We start from the raw sequence: 6,000 nt of genomic DNA on the forward strand, positions 1-6,000 counted from the left end.
TTTGATATTATGGGCTAAAATGCTTCCGTTGCTTATGTATATAGATTTTGAATTGTATATGCATGCTGGTCACTAGAAATCCCATATAAATCTCATTATTTCCCTTCAGCAATGTAGTGGGAGTTGCAAGCTTCACGTGTTTTAACTTTGTCAGAGCACTTTGAAAAAGTGGTCTGTGGTATCTGGAAAGCTGATGTTGCGTGTGAAGATTGCAGACAAGCTTTATCCAAGGAAATATGGCTCTCGAAGTTCAGAGAGCGGTGCGATGTCTCTTCGATTTTCGAACAAGCAATCTTGTCGGGGATCTGGCTCTCAAGATTCAGAGAATGGTGCCTCTTCGATTTTTTAGAAAGCAATCCTATTGGGAGTCTGACTATCGAGATTTGGAGAGCAGTGTCTCTTCGATTTTTGAAAAACTAATCCTGTTGGGAGTCTGGCTCTCGAGATTCGGAGGGCGGTGCCTCTTCGATTTTTGAGCACGTAATCCTGTCGGGAGTCTGGCTCTCGAGATTTGGAGAGCGATGTCTGTTCGATTTTTAAGAAAGTAATCATGTTGTAAGTCTGACTCTTGAGATTCAGAAAGCAGTGTCTCTTCGATTTTTTAGAAAGCAATCTTGTTTGGAGTGTTTTCTCGAATGTGAGTAAAGGTTGAGCATTTTTGCCAGTCTGCCTTGCCACGGAACATGGAGGTTGACACACATTGGGACTTTCTAGTTATCAAGTAGTGGTGTTGTTCCTTTACCATTATGGGTAATAGTAAGGTAGCTGGACCTTCAAAATTTATGTGTCTAACCTTTGTCAGAGATCTTTGACAAAGTTATCTGTGGTACCCGAGGAGCTGATGTTGCGTGTGGAAAGTGGTGCCTCTTCGATTTTTGAATCAACGACCATGTTGCCCTTTCTTTTATAAGGGCACCAATTGTGTGCAAGAAGTACATTCAGAGAGGTGTTACTTGTAGGAATTTTCCCCTTACTTCAGAGATTTATTGCACCTCATTTCTCCTTCAACATTTCTGAGAATGTTTGGCCCATCCGTCCGTCGTTTTGACTTGAACTTTGGTGAAGAGGCAGCCATGCCTTCTCAAGACAACATATAGCGCCCATCCTTCTTATCCCCTACTGGTCTTCTTACCGTTGGGGACTCTGTGATGAAGAATGATATGACCACTGTGACGGTGGCCAGGAACCTTCTCACTCCAAAAGATAACAGACTACTTTCCAAACGGTCTGATGAGTTGGCTGTTAAGGATTATCTGGCTCTCAGTGTTCAGTGTGCAGATTCTGTGTCTAATATGGCCTAACGCCTATTTGCTCGAACCCACCAAGATGAATCATTGGCGGCTGAAGTGATAAGTCTCAAACATGAGATTAGAGGGCTTAAGCATGAGAATAAACAGTTGCACAGGCTCGCACATAACTATATTACAAACATGAAGATGAAGCTCGACCAGCTATAGGAATCTGATGGTCAGATTTTACTTGATCATAAGAGGTTTGTGGGTTTGTTCCAAAGGCATTTATTGCCTTCGTTTTCTGGGGCTATACCGCGTAATTCAGCTCCAAATGATCAACCTTCGGTGCCTCCTCATTCTGGGGTTCTGCCTAGTACTGAGGCTCCGAATAATCACCATTTGGTGCCTCATTTTTCTAGGGCTCTGCCTACTGCTGAGACTTTTCCTGAGCAACCTTTATGAAGGCTCCCTCTTGTTTGTTTATTTTGATTCATGTATATGTACATATTTGTAACTTATCAGAGATATCAATAAACAAGTTTTGCTTCATTTCAACGTATTGTGTTAAATACACCAAAGTCTTCTTCACTAAGTTCTTTGAATTTTTTCTTTTGTTGAATATTGTATGTTAAAGCTTTGTGAGTGAAGCATGTAGGTTGAGGTAGTGCTCTCTTAATTTCCCGAGTGAAGAAAACTTCTCGATTGGAGACTTGAAAAAATCCAAGTCACTAAGTGGTCGTGAGAGTATCAAAGTGCAGTAACATATGGTAGGAGTCCCCCACGAATAAGGTATCTTGCTAGTAGCCAAGTTTCCAAAGTAACAAAACTTCACCATTTTCCATTCTAAGTGGTAGCCCAAAACTCCTCCTTCATATATATTTGTTATGAAAATAGTTAGGCCTAAAGAAGATGAGGCCTAAGCAATTTTTTTTTTTTTTTTAATTTTCGAATTTTCGAATTTCTGAATTTTCGAATTTCCAAATTTTTAAATTTTTTAATTTCCGAATATATATATATAACTTTTAAGCTTTATAGGTGAAGCTTTGTAGGTAAAGCTTTGAGGTTGAAGCTTTGTTGGGTACTATGAATTGATTTTGCTTCACACTATCTTGATCAAGATAGTGTGAAGCTTTTGTAGGTGAAGTTTTTGTGTTGAATCTTTGTAGGTGAAACTTTTGTGGGTGAAGCTTTTGTGGTGGGTGAAGTTTTTGTGGGTGAAGCTTTTGTGGTGGAGGAAGCTTTTGTGGTGGGTGAAGCTTTTGTGGGGGAAGCTTTTGTGGTCGGGGAAGCTTTTGTGGGGGAAGTTTTTGTGGGTGAAGCTTTTGTTGTGAGGGAAGCTTTTGTTGGTGAAGCTTTTGTTGGGTGAAGCTTTTATGGGTGAAGCTTTTATGGGTGAAGCTTTTATAGGTGAAGCTATTGTGGGTGAAGCTTTTGTAGGTGAAGCTTTTGTGGTGGGTGAAGCTTTTATGGGTGAAGTTTTTGTAGGTGAAACTATTGTGGGTGAAGGTTTTGTAGGTGAAGTTTTGGAGTTGAAACTTTGTACGTGAATCTTTGGAGTTAAAGCTTTTGTTGGGCACCATGAATTGATTTTGCTTCACACTATCTTGATTATGATAGTGTGAAGCTTTTGAGAATTTGTAGTTGTCCTCCATTGATGAAGTTTTTGTTGGTGAAGCTTTGTTGGGTACCACGAATTGATTTTGTTTCACACTATCTTGATCAAGATAGTGTGAAGCTTTTGAGAATTTGTAGTTGTCCTCCATTGATGAAGCTTTGTTGAATTTCCCTTTTTTTTTTTTTTAGGAAACTAGAAATTTGAAAATGTTGGAGACAACATATACAAATTTTGCTTCCACACTGTTGAGCAAGAGATTGTGATGCAAGCCACACCTTGTAGTAGTCGAAGGTTTGGATGAACCATATAAATTGAATTTGCTTCGAACAGTCTTGAATTTGCCTCGAATGTTTGAGAATTGTAGTTGCTCTCCATTGATGAAGTTTTTGTTGGCACTATAAATTGGTTTTGCTTCACACTGTCTTGATCAAGAGTGTGTGAATCTTTTGAGAATTGTGGTTGCCCTCCATTAATGAAGCTCTTGTTGGCACCATAAATTGGTTTTGCTTCACATTATCTTGATCAAGAGTGTGTGAAGCTTTTGAGAATTGTGGTTAAACTCCTTTGATGAAGCTTTTGTTGGCACCATAAATTGGTTTTGCTTCACACTGTCTTGATCAATAGTGTGTGAAGTTTTTTAGAATTGTGGTTGCCTTCAATTGATGAAGCTCTTGTTGGCATCATAAATTGATTTTGCTTTACACTGTCTTGATCAAGAGTGTGTGAAGCTTTTCAGAATTGTGGTTGAACTCCTTTGATAAAGCTTTTGTTAGCATTATAAATTGGTTTTGCTTCACACTGTCTTGATCAAGAGTGTGTGAAGCTTTTAAGAATTGTGGTTGTCCTCCTTTGATGAAGCTCTTGTTGGCACTATAAATTGGTTTTGCTTCACACTGTCTTGATTAAGAGTGTGTGAAACTTTTGAGAATTGTGGTTGCCCTCCATTGATGAAGTTCTTGTTGGCACTATAAATTGGTTTTGCTTCACACTGTCTTGATCAAGAATGTGTTGGAATGTTTGAAGTTATGTATGAATGTGTTGGAATGTAATGTTTATGTTGATTGATATGAGTTATGCTTATGAATGTTTTGCTATGCATGAAGGGATCCATGCTTTTGATATGTGAACCATGTTGGTTGTAACACTTAGTATCACATACTTTATGTCAAAGTACGCATGGTAAAGCTCTGAGTTGGAGTATAAGGGTAGCTCAGCATAGACCAAGTGTTCCAGTGCTAGGAATGCAAAAGACTCAGAAGAAGTTGTCTGAATTCCCTCTTCTTTAAATATTTATCGAATGACTTGTGTGACCAAAGGTCTCAAACGGTTGAGAGTCAAAACATTTGTAATGTGTATGTCTTCTTATAATAGCATTTCATTCAGTACTTAGTCTTTCACTTTGAAAGAGTGAGGCTTGGCCCCATAGTCATAATAGTCGACAGTACGTTCATCCCTGGTTGTCTTGACTTGTATCCCTCTTGTTCTAATGGGCTTACTGAGAATAAAAATCCTTCCTCTTACCAAGAGACAGATACGTTTGGTGACTTAGCGAGTAGCTAAATGAGGTAAGAGATGATGCAATGGTGTCTGAATGGCCAATATCTCTTCACTTGGTAGAACTTGACTTCCACTTCGTATTTGTTGATAGGGGTTAACCATATGGGGGTTCTCTTGGTATGTCCTTACTTCGGCGGAGGTGTGGTTGTAAGCCTGTGCCATCACCTCAGAGTAAGTCTTTCAAGTGTTGGCATTGATCATGTATTTGAAGAAACAATCACGTAGGCCTGGTGTGAAGGCCTTGAGGGCGGTCTTGTCATCTGCCTCAGCGCAGCAAGAATACTCATGGCTGAAGCGATTAGCATACTCTCATAGTAACTCGTCCGGCTTCTGGCGAATAGTGTACAAATCATCTGCAGAATGCAAGTGATCAGTCTGGAAGATGTGTTAAAAGACAAACAGTTTCCTCAATTCCTCAAATGAGTCTACTGCTTCAGGTGGAAGACAGCAATACCAGTTTAGAGCTCCGCCAGAAAGGGTGGAGGGGAAATGAAGATATCGCTCTTCGTCGGTGTGCATCTGATATACCATGGTGGACTCAAAGAGGTTAAGGTGTTCAATTGGGTCATCCCTTCCAATATAGAGTTATAAACCAAGTTTTTGTTTTGTCTTCGCTTGAAGGGGGTGTCGAGGATCCTTCTTGTGAGAGGGTCAGGCCTGGGTTGGTTCCAGTCAGGTATCTCAGCCTGACGTTCGGCCTTCAACTTGTTTACTTCCTCAAGGAGCTGTAGGACAAGGGGGTCATGAGTGGAGTTATGTACCACTGGAATTTTCTTTCGTAAGTTTTCGTTGCCTCTTAGAAGTAGGAAAGTTTGAGCATAGGCGTGTGGTTTTTTCTTGGACTCGTCGTACTGACTTCTAGGGCGAGTTTGTCGGAATACCTCAGAGTCCCCCGTACCTTCATGTTCATTTGGGACCTGTCATTCCTTCCCTAGATTGGCAGCTGGCCTGGGTCGTGGGAGATGACCGAGTCTTTCAGAAACCCTTGGGTCATTGATCTTCGAGCATATGTGGAGGAGATTCTTTTGATGTTGCTTTAGGAAGTCTCGGCAGTCACGATAAATGACTTTCGATCCTTCCAACCCTTATGCAAGGAAGTGTCTTCCTCCACTTCTTCTACTTCAGGTCGAAGCATCTGGGTTGAGGGAAGTCTCATGTTGATCAATGTTTTGATGATTAGCTTGCTCCTCATCAGAGATACCCATGTCAAAGGGAGGTGACCCTCCATGTTGGGGGGCACCCAGATGATGGTTGATGTCCACAGGGGCAACGAGCTGGCGTGTTTGAATACGCCTAGTTTCATAGAGTTTCTCATACTGCTCCTGGAGGACTTCATTCTTCATTGCTATCTTGTTGTTTTGAGCTTCTAGCTCATCGACTTTAGATTGAAGAGCAACCCTCTTTCCTTCATTCTTTCGTTGTTTCGCACTAGGTGCAAGAGGGGTGTCATTCTGTGTGTTGTGGCTTCATTCGCTCCCCATGTTGGAAAGGGATGCCTGGTCAAAAGAGTGTGTACGAATGGTGGAAACCAGCTTGGCAAAGCTGAAGAGAGTGGGAATAAGTGTCGTTCCCACAGACGGCGCCAAATGTTGATGC

The sequence above is a fragment of the Malus domestica genome, chromosome 11, assembly GCF_042453785.1.
Source record: "Malus domestica chromosome 11, GDT2T_hap1".
In the NCBI taxonomy this organism is placed as follows: Eukaryota; Viridiplantae; Streptophyta; class Magnoliopsida; order Rosales; family Rosaceae; genus Malus; species Malus domestica.